Below are 24,325 nucleotides of genomic sequence, written 5' to 3' on the forward strand. Positions count from 1 at the left end.
TGTCGCTATTTCATTTCAAGTATGGTTTGCCGACTCTGTTTTATCTCATGTTATATGTTTAACCCCTTACCTACATTGGACGTAATATTCCTTCCATGTGACCCTGGACCTAATTCCCATGGACGGAATATTACGTCATAGCGATCAGCTCACGTGGTGAGCGCCGCTGATCGCGGCCGGGTGTCAGCTGATTATCACAGCTGACGCCCGGCACAATGTGTCAGGGGCAGTCACAGACCGCCCCCAACACGTTAATCCCTTGCACACCGCGATCAAACACGGGGTTAAAGGGAAGCATCGACAGGGAGGGGGCTCCCTCCATGCTTCCCTGAGCCCCCCACAGCAGCGCAATGTGCAGTGCTGCTGTGGGGGTCTCTTTCCCTAAGTTAAAAAAAGTGTAAAAATAATTTTAAAAAAATCGCTAAATAAATCAGAAAAAAAAAATATTCCCAAATAAATTTATTTTTTAGAAATAAAAAAAAAACAATAGAAGTACACATATTTGGTATCGCCACATCCGTAACGACCTTCCCTATAGCACCGTCCCATTAGTTAACCCCTTTAGCGAACCCCTTAAAAATTAAAAATAAAAAACGAAGCAAAAAATAATGATTTATTATCATACCGCCGAGCAAAAAGTGCAATAGCGCGCGATCAAAAAGACGCATATAAATATCCATGGTACCGCTGAAAACATCATCTTGTCCCGCAAAAAACGAGCCACCATACTGCGTCATCAGCAAAAAAATTAAAAAAAGTTATAGCTTGCAGAATAAAGCGATGCAAAAATAATTATTTTTTATATAAAATAGTTTTCATTGCATAAAACCGGCAAAACATAAAAAAAGACATAAATGAGCTATCGCTGTAAGTGTACCGACCCGAAGAATAAAACTGTCTTATCAATTTCACCGCACGCGGAACGGTGTACACGCACCCCCCAAAAGAAATTCATGAAACGCAGGTTTTTGTTCATTCTGCGTCCCAAAAATCGGAATAAAAAGCGATCAAAAAAGTCACGTGCCCGAAAATGATACCAATAAAAACGTCAACTCGTCCCGCAAAAAATAAGACCTCACATGACTCAGTGGATCAAAATACGGAAAAATTATAGCTCTCAATATGTGGTGATGCAAAAACTATTTTTACAATAAAAAGTGTCTTTTAGCCAATGACAGCTGCCAAACATAAAAACCATCATAAATAGTAAATCAAACCCCCCGTTATCACCCCCTTAGTTAGCGAAAAATAATAAAATTAAAAGAAAATGTATTTATTTCCATTTTCCCATTAGGGCTAGGGTTAGGGCTAGGGTTAGGGTTGGGGCTGAGATTAGGGTTAGAGGTGTGTTGGGGTTAGGGTTGGAGTCAGAATTGGGGGGTTTCCACTGTTTGGGCACATCAGGTGCTCTCCAAATGCAACATGGCGTCGGATCTCAATTCCGGCCAATTCTGCATTGAAAAAGTCAAATGGTGCTCCTTCCCTTCCAAGCTCTGCCATGCGCCCAAACAGTGTTTTACCCCCACATATAGGGTATCAGCCTACTCAGGACAAATTGCAAAACAACTTTTGGAGTCCAATTTCTCCTGTTACCCTTAGGAAAATAAAAAATTGGGGGCAAAAATATCATTTTTGTGGAAAAAAATGTTTTTTTTTTATTTTCACGCCTGGGCGTTATAAACTTCTGTGAATCACTTGGGGGTTCAAAGTGCTCACCACACATCTAGATAAGTTCCATGGGGGGTCTAGTTTCCAAAATGGGGTCACTTGTGGGGAGTTTCAATAGTTTAGGTACATCAGGGGCTCTCCAAACGCACATGACACCCGCAGACCATTCCATCAAAGTCTGCATTCCAAAACGTCACTACTTCCCTTCCGAGCCCCGACGTGTGCCCATACAGTAGTTTTCTCCCACATATGAAGTATAAGCGTACTCAGGACAAATTGGACAACAACTCTTGGGGTCCAATTTCTCCTGGTACCATTGGGAAAATAAAAAAATTGGTGACTAAAAGATCATGTTTGTGGAAAAAATACAATTTTTTTATTTTCACGCCCAGGCATTATAAACTTCTGTGAAGCACTGGGGGGTTCAAAGTTCTCACCACACATCTAGACAAGTTCCTTAGGGGTCTAGTTTCCAAAATGGTGTCGTTTGTGGGGGGTTTCCACTGTTTTGGTACATCAGGGGCTTTCCAAACGCGACATGGTGTCCGATCTCAATTCCAGCCAAAAGCGTCAAATGGCGCTGCTTCCCTTCGGAGCTCTGCCATGCGCCCAAATAGTGGTTTACCCCCACATGTGGGGTATCAGCGTACTCAGGACAAATTGCACAATAACTTTTAGGGTCCTGTTACCCTTGGAAAAATAAGAATTAAGGGTGAAAAGATCATTTTTGTGGAAAAAATATGATTTTTTAATTGTACGGCTGTATGTTATAAACTTTTGTGAAGCCCTTGGGGGTTCAAAGTTCTCACCACACATCTAGATAAGTTCCTTGGGGGGTCTAGCTTCCAAAATGGTGTCATTTGTGGGGGGTTTCCACTGTTTTGGTACATCAGGGGTTTTCCAATCGCGACATGGTGTCCGATCTCAATTCCAGCCAAAGATGTCAAATGGCGCTGCTTCCCTTTCGAGCTCTGCCATGCGCCCAAATAGTGGTTTACCCCCACATGTGGGGTATCAGCGTACTCAGGACAAATTGCACAATAACTTTTAGGGTCCTGTTACCCTTGGGAAAATAAAAATTGGGGGTGAAAAGATCATTTTTTGGAAAAAATATGTACCGCTGTACGTTATAAACTTCTATGAAGCCCTTGTGAGTTCAAAGTTCTCACCACATATCTAGATAAGTTCCTTGGGGGGTCTAGTTTCCAAAATGGGGTCAATTGTGGGGGGTTTCCCCTGTTTAGGTACATCAGGGGCTCTCCAAACGTGACATGGCGTCCGATCTGAATTCCAGCCAATTTTGCATTGAAAAAGTCAAACGGCGCTCCTTCCATTCTGAGCTCTGCCATGCACGGAAACAGTGGTTCCCCCCACATATCAGGTATCAGCGTACTCAGGACAAATTGCACAATAACTTTTGCAGTCCAATTTCTGAAGTATTTTTTTTGTGAAAAAAAGTTAAATGTTAATTTTTTTAAATATTCAAAAAATTCATGTGACGCACCTAAAGGGTTAATAAACTTCTTGAATGTGGTTTGAGCACCTTAAGGGGTGCAGTTTTTAGTATGGTGTCACTTTTGGGTATTTTCTATCATATAGACCCCGCAAAGTGGCTTCAAATGTGATGTGGTCCGTAAAAATAAAATGGTGTTGCAAAAATGAGAAATCACTGGTCAATTTTTAACCCTTATAACTTCCTAACAAAAAAAAAATTTTGGTTCCAAAATTGTGCTGATGTAAAGTAAACAGGTGGAAAATGTTACTTATCAAGTTTTTTGTGTGCTGTACCTCTGTGATTTAAGGGCATAAAAATTCAAAGTTGGAAAATTGCGAAATTTTTAAAAATTTTCGCCAAATTTCCATTTTTTTCACAAATAAATGCAAGTTATTTGAATGAAATTTTACCACTAACATGAAGTACAATATGTCACAAGAAAACAATGTCAGAATCACCGGGATCCATGGAAGCATTTCAGAGTTATTACCTCATGAAGGGACAATGGTCAGAATCGTAAAAATTGGCCTGGGAGTTAATGTGCAAACCACCCTTGTTAGTGAAGGAGTTAAATAAAAATAAAAATTTTATTCTTATTGGAGGACCTTTCTTTTTCTTCCTCATATGTAATTTCATGGTCCTCCGTGTTATAATTTTCATTTGTGAGTGATCATTCAATAAACATAGACCACTGTAAAAAAAAAATTGGCACATTTGTCTAGTAAAAAGATTAAGAAGTTTACACTGTCTAATAAATATACACAAGTGTCTAGATACATTATGGGTGATGAATGGTAACACCATTGTCTTACAATTACTGCAGTTTAGGAATAGAAATTTGAGACAAATGAGAAGAATTGAAAAAAATACTGAATTGCTTCAAATAATCCTAGAGAAGTGAAACCTTGAGGTGAGAGATCCAAGTTCCAGGCACAATTTCTCGTTAAATGAAAGAAATCTCTATTGGGACAGCTTACAGCCTTCTTTCCATTTGTGATGAAGAATTATGTATTTTCACATTGCTGGAGCTGCTGCTTTCTTTGTCAAAGCCAAACATAACATAATCTTCTACAATTATTTCTGAAAAGAATAAAGAAACTGGTAAACACAAAGCACAAAGACATGATTTCTAAAGCACAAAAATACAAACAAAGAGATAAGTATTCCTCCCAATAATCTAGCTGAGGCATAGACATGAACAAACTGACCTGAAAGATCTATGAACTGAACAATGCAGGCTGTTAAAATAATATGCATTTGGAATAGAAATAACACAATGACAAAATGTGGGGAACAGTGGAGCAAATTAGGCATAGAGGAGCATTGTTAAATGGTGGCATAAAAATTGATAGAGGATATTGGCAGACATAGCAGAAGTCATACAGTAGGGAGAGGCAAAAAAAGAATAGCAGATCATCAGAAGTCTAATAGCTGGAGAAATACGATGACAAAGAAGCAACTTAGTAATGAAAATGCAGAAATCTGAAATAGATCGTAGTATTAAAGGGTAGGTGGGTAATTTTGTGCTATTTCAGGGCTGTACCTTTGGAAGCACACGGGTTGATAACTTTATGGGAATGTGTCTTGAGTTGACCTTTTTAGGAATATTAACAGTGTATTATTATGGAACTCAAAGGGCTGAATTGTAATCCCTCTGAATTAACACAAAGAAATGTGAAGAAACTGGAAATAAATGAAGTGCTACAAGAATCAAATTCATGCTGAACATTCTCTGGCTGCTAAAGGTCATTTTTATGATCTTTTAACTTGTATTCTAAAAAAAAATAAAAAGACATCAGAATTACTTGCTTTTTTGTAGAGAAGCCTTTCGTTAAACCTCTTAAATATCTAGATTTTATGCAAACTTCGCTACAATATATAATATACTGTATATATATTTCTTTCAAGACACAATCTCATTTCTTTTGGGCAGTTGAGTGATAATAGACTTCAAAAATTACACAGATATGCAAAATTTGGGTTTATGACATTTTTTTGAAAACCAATGACTGATTCAATTCCTTATGTTTTCTTATGCCGATTTAAAAAAAAAACATTTTTAACTATCACATATGAATTTTGCACAACAAACTGTGTGTGAAATTACCTACAAGATGCTCAAAAAATCTTTATTGTAGCCAAAAATGTACACAATATCATATATAAAAAATTATTGAACATTCTTTTTATCTTCAAAGCTTCTCATGATACATTTTTCTCTTACAGAAGGACTGCAGATCTTCTCTGTGAAGCATCCAGCAGTAGTCCTCGTAATGTTCATGTTCCATCTACTTTGGTATCGTCGTTCTAGCTGCTTAATATCATGATTAATTATTTTTCCTTGCTCTTCGCCAGCAGCCCCAAGATTTTCAAGAAAGTAGTCCAAATGTGAATGTAAAAAATGTAGCTTCAAAATCATCAGACAACGCAAAGCTTTGAAAATGTGTCAGCACGTTCTCCAAGATGGGCTTATATTTTGAATCTTTGCTGTTACCTTGAAATTTCTTCACAACTTCTTTAAAATAATCCCAAACCCTTTTCTTAGCAGATTTCATTTTTGTTTTGAATACGCTATCCTTCATGATTTTGTGACTATCCAGACCCACAAAAATGCCTTCTTCAGTTTTCTTTGGACAGTCCCTGAAACTTGATACACAGGTACTTAAAAGTCTCTCCTTTCAGTACAGATTTCACAAACTGCTTCATCAGTCCAAACTTAAAAGGAACCTGTCACCAGCAAAAATATGGGCTTAATCTTTGTCTTTTGTAGCACTCGCTGTTCCTTAGCTGGCGGAATGCTTACTTGTCATACATTATGGTTGGCCATAATACAATATTTCCACCTGCTTTATTACCACTTCTTTCAATTGTCTGAGTTCATATAAAGCACTCCTTTGTTTCCATAACCAATCCCATCCCACCACCAGGTTGCATATGGCTGTATTACATGTCTATTTATTTTGAGGTTCCTGTGACATCTATGTTCTTGATGTATTAGACCATTCTCCATTATCTTGACCGCTTGGTTCTTTTCTTTTCTTCACAAGGCATATGTATTTTTTGACACATACTATACAATACTGCTGTAATTTTCACCTACCTATAATATAAAATATATGAATCCTTGTTATCCATTTTAAATTTTACCCATATCCACTTGTGAAAATGTAAAATCTGGGCTGAAACAACATTTTTATGGTAAAAATGTAATTATTTTTTCTTCACTGACCAATGGTAAGAAATTCTGTGACACACCCGTGGTGTCAATATGATCACTGCACCTTTAGATGAATACATTGAGAGGTGTAGTTTGTAGTTGGGTCTTTTATGATAATAATAATAATAATAATAATAATAATAATAATAATAATTTTATTTCTATAGCGCCGACATATTCCGCAGCACTTTACATTTCAGAGGGGACTTGTACAGACGATAGACATTACAGCATAACAATAATCGCATAGATCATAACAGATACCAAGAGGAATGAGGGCCCTGCTCGCAAGCTTACAATCTATGAGGAAAAAAGGTAGACACGAAAGGTGGGTGGTAACAGTTGCCTTCATTGTTCGGACCAGTCATAATGTTAAGTGTGTAACAGTACAGACACAGAGGGCTAATAGATGCATAAAGCATGTGGGAACATGATGCGGGGAACCTTGTTATGGTAAAACTTTTAACTGTGCCACATAGGGATAGATAGGTTAATGCGTTGAGGCAGAAGGCCAGTCTGAATAAATGCGTTTTAAGGGCACGCTTAAAATTGTAGGGACTGGGAACTAATAGTATTGACCTGGGAAGTGCATTCCAAAGAATTGGCGCAGCATGTGTATAGTCTTGGATACGGGAGTGGGAGGTTCGGATTATTGAGGATGCTAACCTCAGGTCATCAGCAGAACAGAGGGCACGGGTAGGGTGGTAGACTGAGACGAGGGAGGAGTTATAGGGTGGTGCTGAGCCATGGAGTGCTTTGTGGGTGAAGGTAATAAGTTTGTACTGGATTCTGGAGTGGAAGGGTAGCCAGTGTAATGACTGGCACAAGGTAGAGGCATTGGTGTAATGATTGGTGAGGAATATGATCCTGGCTGCAGCATTCAAGACAGATTGGAGGGGGGAGAGTTTGGTAAGAGGGAGACCAATTAGTAGAGAGTTACAATAGTCCAGACAAGAATGAATAAGAGAAACAGTAAGAGTTTATGCGGAATCGAAAGTAAGAAAAGGTCGAATTCTAGAAATGTTTTTGAAGTGCAGATAACAAGAGCGAGCCAGTGATCGGATGTGGGGGTTGAATGAAAGTCAAGTATGACCCCAAGACAGTGGGCATGTTGCTGGGGAGTAATAATGGAACCACACACAGAAATGGCAAGGTCGGGCATAGGTGCATAAGTGGAGGGAGGAAACACAAGGAGTTCAGTCTTTGACAGGTTCAGTTTCAGATATAATGAGGACATGATGTTAGACACAGCGTTTAGACAATCGCTGGTGTTTTTTAAAAAGTCAGGTGTGATGTCAGGGGAAGAAACATATAATTGGGTGCCATCAGCATAGAGATGGTACTGGAAACCAAATCTACTGATTGTTTGACCAATAGGGGCAGTATAAAAAGAGAAGAGGAGGGGGCCTAGAACCGATCCTTGAGGAACCCCAACAGTAAGGGGAAGATGTGGGGATGAGGAGCCAGCAAAAGATACAGTAAAGAAGCGGTCAGAGAGATAGGAGGAAAACCAGGAGAGAACGGTGTCCTTGATGCCGATGGAGCAGAGCATAGTGAGGAGGAGCTGGTGATCCACAGTGTCAAATGCTGCAGAGAGATCCAAGAGAATTAGCACGTAGTAATGACCATTAGATTTAGCTGTTAGTAGATCATGAGAGATTTAAGGGAGGGCAGTTTCAGTAGAGTGTAAAGAGCGGAAACCAGATTGGAGATGGTTGAGAAGAGCGTTATCTGAGAGATAGCGGATAAGACAGGAGTGGACCAGGCCTTCCAGGAGTTTAGAGATGAAGGGAAGATTAGAGACAGGTGAATAGTTAGCAGCACATTTTTGGTAGAGGGATGTTTATTTAAGCAATGGCTGTATGATGGCATGCTTAAATGAGGAAGGAAAGATATTGGAAGAGAGATATAGGTTATATATCTTTGTCAGGTGGGCAGTGACAGCAGGGGAAAGGCACTGGAGGAGATGTGACAGAATTGGGTCACTGGTTGGGTGAGAAGATGCAAGGAGCCTGCTTACTTCTTCTTCTGTTACTGGTTCAAAATCAGAGAGTGTGCTAGATGCAGTGGGGGGAGGAAGGAAAATGCATGGTATGAGGTGATTGGGAGATAATTTCCTGTCGGATATGGTCAGTTTTTTCTTTGAAGTAATTGGCCAGATCATCAGCTCGAAGCTACGTGATTGGGGCCTGCACTCTTGGGTTGAGTAGGGAATAAAAAGTGTCAAAGAGACATTTAGGGTTATTGGAAAGTGAGGTGATGAGGCAGTGTTGTATGTTCTAAGCATAACCTTATAATGGATGAAATCTTCATGTAGTTTGGATTTTCTCCACAGACGTTCAGCGCACCTGGAGCACCGCTGCAGGAAACGTGTTTGCAGGGTGTGCCAGGGTTGTCGCCGTCTGTGTCATGTTCTATATATAGGAGGTGAAATTTCATCCAGGGCACTTTAATTGATTCATTATAATGCTTCAGTGCAGAATCAGGACATGAGAGGGAGGAGATAGGGGCCAATGATGACTGCAAGTTGTTCATAAGTTTCTAGGTGTTAATGGCCTGTATGTTTCTATAAGTATGGACAGTGGGGGTGACCTGAGCGGGATGGCAGTTCTTTATAATGAAAGAAGGTTGTGGTCAGAGAGTGGGAGAGGGGAGTGTTGTGAATTCACTTTCTGGCCTGCCTCTGGTTACTAGGTAGTGGCGCTGGTTGTATTGACACAGGGGTCGCATTTTCTCTTTCCGGGCTCCCTCTGGTGGTTACAGGAGGTAATGGAGCTGATCTAATTAACAGAGGCCTGCCACCTGATAATGAGGAGGACGATTGGACATTTGGAGTTTGTGACTGGATTTAAGACAGCCGACTCCCTCTATCCCTGCTCGTGATTTTTTTTCTGCCTCCTGAGGTCTTAGTTTCCAGCTCAGTCCCTGCATGCTCAAGCTAAGTGTTCTTTTGCTATTGTTCACATTTGATTTGGTTCTGTCTATTTCAGTTTTGTGTGGTCAACCAGCCCTGGCTGGGGCTGTCCTGAATTTCCATCCTTATGTTACTGTTTGTGCCAGTTTGTTTTTGTCCCTTATTAGATTTGCCTCTCTTTGCTCTGCTTTCAGAATATACCAGAGTGCTGATATAGTGGGCGAAGTCTAGTGACTTCAGTATTTTTTCTATCAGACTTGTTGGGCATTTTTTGCAAGGTTTTTTGCGTGATTGCAGACAGTGTCTTTCCTTTCCTGTCCTGTCTAGTTAGTTTGGGCCCCATCGTTTGCTCAGCCTATTTTCCTACCTGCGTTTGTGTTTTCATCTTGTCTCACCAACAATATATGTTTGGGGGCTAGCTATTCCTTTGGGGTCTGCTCTGGGGCAGTTTAGATGTCCCCTTTCTTGCTTTAGGCTTATATAGTTCTCCAGCTGTGTCGAGGCGTCTAGAATCATCGTAGGTACGCTCCACGGCTACTGCTAGTTGTGTGGATAGGATCAGGGGTCTGCAATCCGCTTAGTTACCAACCTCTCTGGTTTTCTGTGGCTTAGCTTGGTCTTACTTTCCTCCTTGGTGACCCAATCATAACAGGGGAGTTTGCGAAATCATCCACTGCACAAAGCAGAGAGAAGACCAAGTTGAGGGAGTTTCAATCTTCATGCGTTGGAGAGTTAGTATGCTGTAAGAGGCTGAAAGAGAAGGTTAGAGATAAAAGGTGAGTAGCAAATGGGGAGAGGGGAAAAGAAATGGGAATGTTGAAATCACCCATGATGAGGGTGGGGGTGTCACAGGAGAGAAAATGTGGAAGCCAGGTGGCAAAATGATTCACGAACTGATGGGAGGGGCCGGGAGGACGATACACCACCACCATTCGCATGGATAAGGGGGTGTAGAGTCTCACAGCATGTACCTCAAAAGAAGGGAAGACAAGTGAGGGTACTTGAGGGATAACCTGAAAGTTACATTTTGGGGATAGGAGCAGACCAACGACTCCACCTGCTTTATTGTCTGATCTTGGGGTATGAGAAAAGTGTAGTCCCCATATGAAAGAACTGCAGCAGCGGTAGTGTCAGACTGCTGGATCCAGGTTTCAGAAAGGGCCATAAGGTTAAGAGAATCGGAAAGGAAAAAGTCATGGATGAAGGAGAGTTTATTACACACTGAGTGAGAATTCCAAAGGGCACAATTAAGAGAGACAGAAGACATGCAGGGAACATTAATAAGATTAGAGGGGTTTCTGAGTGTAGCAGTAGGGGGGTTTGACTTACTATAACATGAGGGGCTGGGGTTGGGAGAGATGTTCCCTGCGACTAGGAGAAGGAGGATAGAAAGAGTGAGCAGATGGTTAAGTGATTTTTGAGAGCGTCTCTGATATTCAATGGTGGGACTGACTGGATCTGTGCAATTTAGCAATGTGAAGAGAGCGTGAATGCTATACATAGGAGAGGAAAGGACTGAGGGGCCGATATAGATGGAGTGTAAAGAGTTAATTCCAGGGCGGTGGACATGTATGAATGCAGCAGCCAGGATATAAATTATACAAATGCATATGGTGTATACTTGTTGTAATCAAAATGTACATGGATAAGATGTATATAAATGTCTTACCTGTCTCCTGCCCTGTCTAACTGCCATGTTATAGCTGCCTCATACTTTGATCAAATGTACTTAAATTAAATGTACATAAATGCCCCCTGCATAAATGCATCCCCAAGCTAGGTCTGAATATATAGGAGTCTGATGCTTAGATCTGTTTTTTTTTTTTTCTCTACTTGTTTTTCAATCATTCAAACTAAACTAGGACAGCAGGGCCCAATAAATGTAGTGGTGAGATAAACCAGTGTCCTGGTCTACATGCATCATAAATCACTTTGAAAAGTGGAATTCTGCTGTTCTGGCAGGTCAGGGGTTTTCCCAGTTGGTCAAGGCACCCGTAAATCATAACAGTAAAATCTGCACTAAATTATGGCACCAATTTCCTTCTAAATGTTGCACTGTGCCTCAAAAGTAGTTCTCAATTACAAGTAGGGTATTGGCAAACTCAGGAGAAATTGCACAAAATACCTGAGAGCTTCATTTTCTCCTAATAGCCCTTATAAAAATTAAAAACTTGGGGCTAAAGCAACATTTTAGCAGTAATAATGTAATTATTCTTACTTCACCGCCCAATGGTAGAAATTTCTGTGAGGCACATGTGGTGTCAACATGCTCACTACACCCCAAGATGAATGCAATGATAGATGTAGTTTGTGAAATGACTTTAATCCTTGGGAGTTTCCGCTGTTCTTGCACCTCAGGGGCTCTGCCAATGTGACATGGCACCCTATAACTATTCCAGCAAAATCTGAACTCCAATATGGCACTTCTTCTCTTCTGAGCTTTACACTGTGCCTAAAAAGTAGTTTTCAGCCACTAACAGTGTACTCAGGAGAAATTGCACAACAAATTGTATGGTGCAATTTCTTCTGTTACCCTTATGAAAAAAAAAATACTGTGACTAGTGTTGATCGATACCTTCCGATATCGTGAAATATCGGATCGGAACGGATTGGATGGGACGGATATCCAAAAAGTATCGGATATCGCCGATTCCGATACCGGAAACCAATGCAAGTCAATGGAACAGAAATATCGGAATTAAAATAAACCCTTTCTTTCCTTGTAGGTTAATTCTACATGAAGAAAAACAGCTAATTATAATGTAGAATGTATTGGGGGAGGTGGAGGAGACATTAAAGGCATAGAGGTTTAGCCCAATCAAATGGAATAGCCGGAATAAAAATTTTTTTAAGACGTTCAGAGTTACAAAGATATTGACTATGTTAACCTTTTTTATATTTTGTCAGATATGTATGTTTCACTACTTCCATGCTCTTCACCTTCTTTTTTACTTCTCCCACACTTTCTCCTTCATGATCCTCAGCAGCAGCATCTTTTTCATCAACTTCTTCTTCACCTTATTCATCTTCTTCTTCACTTCTTCCTATTATTCTTTTTTTTTTTACATTCTTCATATTCTTCTTATTCAACTATTATTCTTCTTCATATTCTACTTCTTCATCTTCTTCTTATTCTTCTTCTTCATATTCTTATTTGTGACAGGTATTCCTGTAGTTGTTATCTATAAAAGTTTGAAGATTACACCAGCCGTTCTGCCTGTCACAAAAGATTTACAACAGGATTTGTCCGCGTTCAGTTTGGCCTGCAGCAGCAGGCATTTTCCAGGGGCACCACGAGGAGGAAAGGACTCACCCCCATACACTGCTTAGTCTTCTTCTGCTTATAATTTAGATAATATCTTTTGCTCTGATTTTTAGTCTTATGCTTAATGTTCTTCTGCTTTTTGTTCTTCTGCTTCTTGGTCTTCTGTCTCTTGTTGTTCTGTATCTTGGTGGTTGTCTTCATGTTCTTTGTCCTCTTGGTCATCTTCTTCAGGGTCATCTTTTTGGTCTTCTATGGGGTGGTCTTCGGGGTCGTTGTCAGGGAGATCCAGAGTGATTACCAAAAACCATTTCAAAAAGTTTGAACTTGGAAATGTAGCAGAAGGTACAAGAAGACTGAGGAATTGCCGAGAACCAGCTGACGATACTGGAACCCGGATGGGTAGCAGAAGGAGCAAGAGCCAATGGAACTACCGAGGACCAGCTGATGGTACTGGAACCCGGTTACTAAGCAGGAGGTACCTGTGCTAGAAAGCACTACCAAGGACCAGCAGACGTGGCTGGAACTCGGATACCGAGATGGAGACACCTAAGCCAAAGGCACAGCCGGGAACCAGCTGACGGTGCTGGAACCCGGATGGGTAGCAGAAGGTACCCATGAAAAACAAAGTTGCAAGGCCGCGAGCCAGCCGCAGTTACCGAAATCCACAGTCCTACAGGAGGTGCTTGTCCTATTGGCACTATGGAACCAGCCTTTATTGCCAGAACCCGCAGCCCACATAGGAAGCACCTACACTGCAGGCACCATAGAGTCGGCTAACCCGACCGCAACACGACAGGACAATGTATTGGTGCCAAAGTGACGTTGACACTTCCCTGAAACAGCTGACGGTGCTGGAACCCGGAGGGGCAGCAGAAGGAACAAGAGCCAATGGCACTACCGAGGACCAGCTGACGGTACTGGAACCCAGTGACTAAGCAGGAGGTACCTGTGCTAGAAAGCACTACCAAGGACCAGCAGACGTTGCAGAAACTCGGATACCAAGATGGAGGCACCTAAGGCAAAGGCACTGCCGAGAACCAGCTGACGGTGCTGGAACCCGGATGGGTAGCAGAAGGTACCCATGAAAAACAAAGTTGCAAGGCCGTGAGCCGGCCGCAGTTACCGAAACCCACAGTCCTACAGGGGGTGCTTGTCCTATTGGCACTACGGAACCAGCCTTTATTGCCAGAACCGCAGCCCACATAGGAAGCACCTAAATTGCAGGCACCATAGAGTCGGCTAACCCAACCGTAACACGACAGGACAACGTATTGGTGACAAACTGACGTTGACACCTCCGGAAACAGCTGGCGTGCTGGAACCAGGCTGGCCAGGAAGGACTACCTGTGCTAAAGACACTTCTGAGCAGCAACTGGCGGTGTTGGACCCCAGGGATTACAGTTCAAACAGAGTGGAGGAAGAGTCCTAATTGCAGCAAGTTTAAAATCTTTAGTTGTGTGAGTGTGGACAGAGGAGGAGACATTGCCGTGCACACAGCAGGGGATCAGCTGACATTACTGAACCCCAATAACACTGGAGCATATGTTGACTGTGCAGACGGCATTTCTGAGCAACAACTGGCAGTGTTGGAGCCCAGGGTCAATCAAGGAGTAGGCTGAGGCCTAATTGGAGCAAGTTTAATATCTGATGCAGGGTGAATGTGGAGGGAGCAGGAATTATTGCCGTACACACAGCAGGGGAGCAGCTGGCGTTAATGAACCCCACTAACACAGAAGCTAGTGTTTTTCTCTGTGCAGATGGCACTTCTGAGCAACAACTGGCGGTGTTGGAGCCCAGGGTCAATCAAGGAGTAGGCTGAGGCCTTATTGGAGCAAGTTTAATATCCGATGCGGGGTGAATGTGGATGGAACAGGAGATATTGCCGTACACACAGCAGGGGAGCAGCTGGCGTTACTGAACCCCACTAACACAGGAGCTAGTGTTTTTTTCTGTGCAGACGGCACTTCTGAGCAGCAGCTGGTCGTGTTGGAGCCCAGGGATTACAGTTCAGGTGGTAGAAACATGAACACAACAGGAGACCTGGATACTGTTGACAACCAATTATTTAATCTGGAAGAGGACTGGCATATTCAGGCGAGATCCAGGCCTTGTTTATTTTCAGAAAAGTAGGCCGGTCAACGTTATCGGAAGATAGTCGCATGCGACGGTCTGTTAGTACACCACCTGCGGCACTAAAGACGCGTTCCGATAACACACTAGCAGCACGGCAAGCCAGCACCTCCAATGCATACTGGCTAAGCTCTGGCCAGGTATCCAGCTTAGAGACCCAAAACTTGAAGGGGGAAGAGCCGTCTGGGAGTAAATTGAGAGGGCAAGACATGTAGTCTGTCACCATCTGACGGAAACGTTGCCTCCTGCTGACTGGAGCCATCTGTAATGGTGTAGAAATTTGTGGCGGGCACACAAAACTTTGCCACATTTTGGCCATACTGGTCTTGCCTTGTGCTGAGACGAGCTTCTGCTCCCTCTTTGTGCAGAGCTTCCTCCACTGCCTCGACGCACAGAGCTGCTTTGTAAAGCACTAGCAGCACTGCTCTCGGGTGGAATGGAGAACATGATGGAATGCACCAGTGTGTCTTGGTACTCCCGCATTTTACGCTCCCGGTTCAACAATGTTATGAGGCTTTGTAAGTTGTCCGGGTAGCGAGGATCTAGGAGGGTGTACACCCGTGTTGAGAATGTGGGTGATGCAGCGGTCGTTTCTCAGGCACTGCAGCATGAAATCAACTATGTGCTGCAGACTCCCAACTGGCCAAGAAACGCTGTCCCCTGCTTGAGGCGTCATCTCTGCCTGCTCTGCATCACCCCACCCTCGCTCTACATACCGACTACTAGAGCATTGTGTACCTCCCTCCTCTGGAGAGATGTCTTCCTCCTCCATTGACTCCTCCTCATCCTCCTCACAAAGTGTCCCCTGCCTAGGCCTTTGTGAGGAACCACCTTGCGCAGACTGTCCAGAAGCAGATGACATTTGTGACTCCTCATCCTCCACCTCTTCGAAAACCTCCTCCCTTAGTGTTTGCAGTGTTTTTTGAAGCAGGCAGATAAGGGGGACAGTCATGCTGACTAGTGCATCATCTGCACTCACCATCCACGTGGAATCATCGAAGGTACGCAAAACGTTCCAGATGTCCTTCATAGAGGCCCACTCAGTGGTGGTGAAGTGTGACCAGCGCGCAGTGCGACTTGTTTGCGCCTGATGCAGCTGGTACTCCATTACTGCTGCCTGCTGCTTACACAACCGCTCCAACATATGTAACGTTGAATTCCACCTGGTGGGTAGGTCACATATGATTCAATGTTCCGGAAGGCGGAATTGGTGCTGCAGAGCTGCAATGCGCAATCTTGCCGTGCTGGAACGCCGCAAGTGAGCGCACTCTATGCGGACCTTGTGCAGCAGTGCATCAAGATCCGGATAATACCTCAGAAAGCTCTGCATGACCAAGTTGAGCACATGTGACAAAAAAGGGATGTGAGTGAGGTTGCCTAGGCCCAGAGCTGCCACAAGATTTCGGCCATTGTCACACACTACCAAGCCTGGCTGGAGATTCGCTGGCACAAACCACACATCGCTCTCCTGCTTGATGGCATTCCAGAGCTCCTGCGCTGTGTGGCTTCAATTCCCCAAAGAAATTAATTTCAGTACGGCCTGTTGACGTTTGGCCACGGCTGTGCTCATATCGGTCGTAACAGGTAAGCGTTCATGGGTCCATGTGGAGGTAGACTATGACGGCTCCTGCAGCGCTGATTCTGAGGAACTGGAGTATGAGGAGGAGTCAATGTGTACAGACTGGATTCCTGCAATCCTTGGAGTTGGCAGAACATGTACAGCGCCACTCTCAAGATCTGTACCCGGCTCCACAACATTGACCCAATGGGCAGTGAGGGAAAGGTATCGTCCCTGTCCATGGTTACTGGTCCACACATCGGTGGTCAGGTGGACCTTGCCACTGACAGTGTTTAGTAGCGCATGTTTAATTTTTCCCTCCACATGCTTTTGCAGGGCAGGGACGGCTTGCCTGCTGAAATAAAAGCGGCTGGGCACGGTGTATTGTGGGACTGCCAATGCCATGAAGTTACGGAAGGTGTCAGTCTCCATCAGCCTGAATGAGAGCATTTCAAGGGCCAGTAGTTTTGCAATGCCAGCATTCAGAGCCTGTGCTCGGGGATGGTTTGCCGAGTATGGGAGCTTTTTCTCCCATGCCTGTGCTACCGATGACTGTAGAGTGGCCTGGGAGTGTGAGGATGACAGGGAACGTGGTGCTGTGGGTGGAATGTCACTGGGTCTCTGGACAACAGTGCCAGAGGTTCTTCCATGGCGATCCTGTGAGGAAGCCGAACCAGCTGTGTGTGAGGTGGAGGAAGAGGCTACAACATGAGCTGAAGAGGTGGTAGGTGGTGCTGTAGGTTGGCCTACATCTTCAGTGTGTCTTTGTAACTCCACCACGTGCTTGGTCCACACATGTTTCCACATATTTGTGGTATTGAGGTTGCTGACACTTTTCCCTCTTTTGACTTTTTGATTACACAGCTTGCATTTGACAAAGCAAATGTCATCTGCAACTGTGTCAAAAAAGGACCACCCGTTTTGGGTTTTGGAAGAGGAATGCTCCTAATGGGTGCCGAAGTGGAGGCTACAGGCAACCAAGTCTGCTCCCTCCCTCTCCCTCCTGTTTTGGCCATTCGGGGAATCTCTTCCTCAGAGCTGCTCCCACCACCTTCATGTTCCTCCCGCCATGATGGGTCAAGGACCTCATCATCTACACTCCCCTCTCCAAACACCTGCTTCTCCTGGGTAGTCTCGCCAGCACAGTACGCACAAGAAGGTGGCACCTGAGTCTCATCATCTGATGCGTACTGAGGTGTGCTGACCATAGGCACTGGCCCACCCGCCTCTTCAGATTCAGAGGGACAAAGCAGTTGTGCATCACTGCATACTCCCTCTTCTTCACATTCTAGAATGCTGCTTGGCTGGCCCCCTGTTTCCAAGCCAAGAGATTCAGAGAACAGAAGTAGAGATGACTCCTGTCCAGGGCTCTCTGACTGCCTGGGCAATTTGGCAGGTGGTGAAGAGACAGATGGTTGCTCTTCAGTGCTCTGGCCCTGAGAGGATGTGGAAGTAATTGAAGTCGATGCGTTAGCTGCCATCCATCCGACAACGGCTTCAATTTGTTCGTCCCGCAGCAGTGGGGTACGGTGAGGTACTACAAAACTGCGCATAAAGGACTGTTCTCTGGTAAAACTGGGGGATGCTGAGTCACTGGTGCCCACAGCAGGCACAGAATCCCCATGTCCTCTCCCTGCTGAAACTCCATGCCCACAACCATGTGCCTTACTCCCTGCCTTCTTCATCTTGGTAGACTGATAAAGATAGGCAGAAAAGTACTAAGGGGGGGCTTAGTGTGCTTATTCCTGAACAGCTGCTAACTGGTATAAGAAACACTTATTTTATAAAGTGTGTGGACTACACTTTAATATGAGCTAATGTGGCCTACACAACTGTCAAGTGGAGTGTTTGGTGAACTTTATTTATGTGTTTTTTTAAAAAAAACAAAACAAAAAGGATGTGACCAAAGATGTGAACGCGATAATATCACAAACTTTTTGGAGCTATTACAATGCAGGAAGGTAACCTACAATGCAATAGATGAGGCTCCAAAAAATAGGCTAATACTAATCTGGCTGGGGCTGCAGGGCACAACCAGAAAAAAGGCTCCTCTATCTACTCCTATATAGTGTTTGCAACCAATATAGCTGGATACAGATGGAAGCACACTAATAGGAGAAATTCAGGAAAAATAAGCAGCGCTACAGCAAAAAAGAACAATGTATGAGGCAGTGGCGCACGCTGAGCGGACTACAACCAGAGGTGGCTGCAGAACACACTACAGCGTGAGCTGCACTCACACACAGAGACCTCACAGACAGCCATGAACAGTGCAGAGAACTGTGCACTAGCACTGAAAGGCTGCAGAAAGGCTCCACTGTCTACTCCTATATTGTGTTTGCAACCAATGTAGATGGATACGGATGGATGCACACTAATAGGAGAATTAATGAAAAATGAGCAGCAATAAAGCAAAAATAAATATGTATGAGGCAGTGACGCTCGCTGAGCGGCCTACAACCAGAGGTGGCTGCCGGACACAGTATAGCGTGAGCTGCACTCGCACAGACCTTGAAGACAGCTGTGAACAGCGCTGCAAGGCAAAATAAAGCTTCTCACAGGGGTTGCTAAACTAGCCTGGGTAAAGCACAATCTAGCAAATCAATATTTCTAACTGTCCCTCAGAGTCACAAGAGCAGCTTCCTGTCCCTAACTGAATTCACAGCAGAGTGAACCCAAAATGGCGGCCGCGGCTTTTATAGTGCATCATGACATCATTTCAGCAGCCAATCACAGCCATGCCATTAGTTAACATGCCTACATGCCTAACAGGATGTGCCCACACTTCTTAGGATTCCTCATTGGCTGAATCAAATCAAACTGGCTCATAGCATTATGGGAACTTCCGATTCCGGTATTCGATATGCAAAAACTATCAGAACTCAGTATCGGAATTCCGATACCGCGAATATCGGCCGATACCCGATATTTGCGATATCGGAATGCTCAACACTAACTGTGTAAAAGAACATTTTTGTGGGGAAAATGTGATTTTTTTATTTTCCCAGCGCAACGTTATAAATTTAACATGGTGTTCGCCATCTATTCCAGCCAATTTTGGGTTCAAAAGTCATATAGCGCTCCTTCCTTTCTGAGCCCTGCTATGTGCCCAAACAGTAGTTTTCCTACATACAGGTGCTTCTCACAAAATTAGAATATCATCAAAAAATTAATTTATTTCATTTCTTCAATACAAAAAGTGAAACTCATATAGTATATAGAGTGATTTATTTCTAGTGTATATTTCTGTTAATGTTGATGATTATGGCTTACAGCCAATGAAAACCTAAAAGCCATTATCTCAGTAAATAAGAATACTTTATTACACCAGCTTGAAAAATGATTTTAAAATCCAAAATGTTGGCCTACTGAAATGTATGTTCAGTAAATGCACACAATACTTGGTCGGGGCTGCATTTGCATAAATTACTGCATCAATGCGGCATGGCATACAGGCAATCAACCTGTGGCACTGCTGAGGTGTTATGGAGCCCATGTTGCTTTTATAGCAGCCTTCAGCTCATCGGCATTGTTGGGTCTGGTGTCTCATCTTCCTCTTGACAATACCCCATAGATTTTCTATGGGGGTTAAGGTTAGGTGAGTTTGCTGGCCAATCAAGCACAATGATACAGTTGTTTTTAAACCAGGTAATGGTATTTTTGGCAGTGTGGACAGGTGTCAAGTCCTGCTGGAGAATGAAATCTCCATCTCCAAAAAGCTTGTCGACAAAGGGAAGCATGAAGTGTTCTAAAATATCCTGGTAGACGGCTGCACTGACTTTGGTCTTGATGAAACACAGTGGACATACACCAGCAGATGATATGGCTCCCCAAACCATCACTGACTGTGGAAACTTCACACTAGACTTCAAGCAGCTTGAATTGTGTGCCTCTCCACTCTTCCTCCAGACTCTGGGACCTTGATTTCTAAATGAAATGCAAAATTTACTTTTACCTGAAAACAGCACCTTGGATCATTGAACAACAGTCCAGATCTTATTTCAATAAATACAAAAATATATCATGAACACTATAAAGTACATATAATAGATACAGAGCACATGTGAAGAGGTAAATACCTCACCTGGATACATAAAAAAGCTTAGTTGTGAATAAGACGAATTGTATAGGGTCACAACATATAGGTCGAAAGCAGCATGAACTCATATGATACAAGTCCTCATTGTTCACCATAAGGAATGATAAAATAACATTACCCCTTCATGAACAAAAAACATCACTCACATAATATCAATCCTCCTAGTGCACCATATGGGAATGAATAAAAGTCCCATATGGCATAAATAGATAAATTGTCAGATATATATATATCGCAAAATTCACCATACATAAATTATCAATATACCTGTAGTCATGTTGCCGCCTAGGTTGTGGACCCATGATGCACCCCGAAGCGCGTTTCACCGCCTCTGCAGTTTCATCAGGAGGTATGTTAGCGTTGTATCTGACCCCTTTAAATAGCCCCTGCATGTGTCTCTGAGCATCCACAGCTGTGTGCGGCGCATCACCGCCATGTTGTGACGCGGCGAGGAGGGCGGCGCTCATGGTGCGCGTCATCAAGTCACATGATCCGGTCACATGACTGGGCATGTAACCAGGCAACGCGTCACCCATGAGAACGCCGGCCACCTCACCACAACACAGAGCATGCGTGGTGTGCGCTCAAGCCTGCGATCCCAGAGAGACCCATAATATGGCCTCAACCAAGACTAAGTACCAAAGGCCAGATATCACACATAAGTATCGCTATCAAATGAAGCTAGAAGTCTATTGTGTAAGTTAATAGAAATTAACTGTTCAGCTAAGATGATTATAAATCCATCACATTAATACGAACGACCATAAAGATCAACTATCCTAGTGACTAAATGGGAAATTTGGCTCTAAGGAGGAAAGACATGAATGCATATATAGGTAAAATATATCAGGAATACATATAGATAGATCAATATTTAACAGACACATCAATGAAAATCATGATATTGCATAAACATAAATATAAATATACCATGGTACTACATAATGTGCATCAAATATAACATCCATCACATATCAAATCTCCATATACTAGGAGTACATGACATATGTAAATATCTACTAATATTGCCATAAAAGGTCATAATTAGCATTAATATTCAAATATGCATCACATACATCATATGCCAAATCTCCATAATTTAGGAATATATGCCATAAATAGACATCCACTAAAATTGCCAAAAAGGCTCATAATTAACATTAATATCTAGATGTATGTGGTACCACCATTGTCAAGAATTGCAAGTCATCACATACAGTGGGGCAAAAAAGTATTTAGTCAGTCAGCAATAGTGCAAGTTCCACCACTTAAAAAGATGAGAGGCGTCTGTAATTTACATCATAGGTAGACCTCAACTATGGGAGACAAACTGAGAAAAAAAAATCCAGAAAATCACATTGTCTGTTTTTTTTCCTTTTATTTGCATATTATGGTGGAAAATAAGTATTTGGTCAGAAACAAAATTTCATCTCAATACTTTGTGATATATCCTTTGTTGGCAATGACAGAGGTCAAACGTTTTCTGTAAGTCTTCACAAGGTTGCCACACACTGTTGTTGGTATGTTGGCCCATTCCTCCATGCAGATCTCCTCTAGAGCAGTGATGTTTTTGGCTTTTCGCTTGGCAACACGGACTTTCAACTCCCTCCAAAGGTTTTCTATAGGGTTGAGATCTGGAGACTGGCTAGGCCACTCCAGGACCTGGAAATGCTTCTTACGAAGCCACTCCTTCGTTGCCCTGGCGGTGTGCTTTGGATCATTGTCATGTTGAAAGACCCAGCCACGTTTCATCATCAATGCCCTTGCTGATGGAAAGAGGTTTGCACTCAAAATCTCACGATACATGGCCCCATTCATTCTTTCATGTACCCGGATCAGTCGTCCTGGCCCCTTTGCAGAGAAACAGCCCCAAAGCATGATGTTTCCACCACCATGCTTTACAGTAGGTATGGTGTTTGATGGATGCAACTCAGTATTCTTTTTCCTCCAAACACGACAAGTTGTGTTTCTACCAAACAGTTCCAGTTTGGTTTCATCAGACCATAGGACATTCTCCCAAAACTCCTCTGGATCATCCAAATGCTCTCTAGCAAACTTCAGACGGGTCCGGACATGTACAGGCTTAAGCAGTGGGACACGTCTGGCACTGCAGGATCTGAGTCCATGGTGGCGTAGTGTGTTACTTATGGTAGGCCTTGTTACATTGGTCCCAGCTCTCTGCAGTTCATTCACTAGGTCCCCCCGCGTGGTTCTGGGATTTTTGCTCACCGTTCTTGTGATCATTCTGACCCCACGGGGTGGGATTTTGCGTGGAGCACCAGATCGAGGGAGATTATCAGTGGTCTTGTATGTCTTCCATTTTCTAATTATTGCTCCCACAGTTGATTTCTTCACTCCAAGCTGGTTGGCTATTGCAGATTCAGTCTTCCCAGCCTGGTGCAGGGCTACAATTTTGTTTCTGGTGTCCTTTGACAGCTCTTTGGTCTTCACCATAGTGGAGTTTGGAGTCAGACTGTTTGAGGGTTTGCACAGGTGTCTTTTTATACTGATAACAAGTTTAAACAGGTGCCATTACTACAGGTAATGAGTGGAGGAAAGAGGAGACTCTTAAAGAAGAAGTTACAGGTCTGTGAGAGCCAGAAATCTTGATTGCTTGTTTCTGACCAACTACTTATTTTCCACCATAATATGCAAATAAAAGGAAAAAAAAACAGACAATGTGATTTTCTGGATTTTTTTTTCTCAGTTTGTCTCCCATAGTTGAGGTCTACCTATGATGTAAATTACAGACGCCTCTCATCTTTTTAAGTGGTGGAACTTGCACTATTGCTGACTGACTAAATACTTTTTTGCCCCACTGTATATTGCACTGATAGTCTGTAGAAAAATTCTTCCACGGCAAGAATTTCAGTGTAACCAACATATTCATTCATCCAGTCTTCCCATCAGGAACCATCCCCCATCAGTTAGGTCCATATATCGATCACTAGATGGACAGGTAAATGTAAATGAGTATACATGCAAAGGTATAGGGGTTAGAACCCAAATGTGCCAAATACATTCAACATAAAAAATTAATAAAACACTAACTATATACAATAAAATTCACGCTTACTTAAAGAAAGGACTTGAAGCTCAATGTTTCATTTAGGCCCTTTGGGGCACATGTGTCTAGAACGACCATCCATTTGGTTTCTCTTTTTAGTAACTCTTTCTTATAGTCACCTCCCCGAATGCCTAACTGAACCCTATCTATACCTTTAACTTTGAGGCATTTGGGATTGCTGTTATGGCACATCCGAAAATGTCTCGGTATCGTTTTAAGGATAGACAGATCCTCCACCGTTGCCGCGTTTTTGATATCCCTCATATGTTCTAAAATCCTAGTTTTTAACTGTCTAGTTGTCATTCCAATGTAAATAAATTTACAAGGACAATAGGCATAATACACTACCATGTCTGTAGTACACATAACTTGGTGCGTAATTGTATATGTTCTTGTAGCCTCACTGTTGTCAAATGTGAATGTTCTCTCTACATAACTACATGCTGAACAGTTTCCACATTGGAAACATCCCCATTTGGGGCCTGTTCTCTCCAAAAAAAACGACTTCTGTGGGGCCACATACTGACTCCGTGTCAAAAGGTCTTTTAAATTTTGATCGTCTCCAAGTAACACTAGGATTAATTGGCAAAACTTTACAAAGATCATCATCAGCCCTAAGGATTGACCAATGTTTCCTTAATATGTCCATAATTTCAGTCCATCTAGAGTTGAAGGTTGTGATAACGCGCATTGGTTGTTCTACCGTTACTTTTTGCTTTTGTATCAATAATTTGTTTCTTGGTGTAAAGTGGGCCCATCTATATCCAGCTCTAATAGTTTTGTGGTTATACCCTCTTTGTCTCAAATTGGAAGTAAGAATTTCTGCTTGCTTTTGAAACTTACTATCATCAGAGCATATTCGTTTCATACGCAAAAATTGACCCACCGGTATCGCCCTTACCGTTTGTGGGT

General features: G+C 42.8%; 1 long non-coding RNA gene across 5 annotated transcripts in view; it reads right to left on the reverse strand.

Annotated features, from left to right (window-relative positions):
* Window positions 1-2,018: 2,018 nt before the first annotated feature.
* The window catches only part of LOC141092597 (uncharacterized), a 130,186-nt gene continuing 107,879 nt past the window's right edge, over window positions 2,019-24,325 (reverse strand). For 3 of the 5 annotated variants that reach the window (XR_012232850.1, XR_012232851.1, XR_012232848.1), the window contains one exon: window positions 2,019-4,243. This is a non-coding gene — a long non-coding RNA (uncharacterized lncRNA). Of the gene's footprint in view, window positions 4,244-19,551; window positions 20,175-24,325 lie in introns of those variants that run through there. The other 2 variants (XR_012232852.1, XR_012232849.1) reach the window with 1 other exon arrangement.

The sequence above is a fragment of the Dendrobates tinctorius genome, unplaced genomic scaffold, assembly GCF_039654945.1.
Source record: "Dendrobates tinctorius isolate UK_male_01 unplaced genomic scaffold, ASM3965494v1 ptg000060l, whole genome shotgun sequence".
Classification (NCBI taxonomy): Eukaryota; Metazoa; Chordata; class Amphibia; order Anura; family Dendrobatidae; genus Dendrobates; species Dendrobates tinctorius.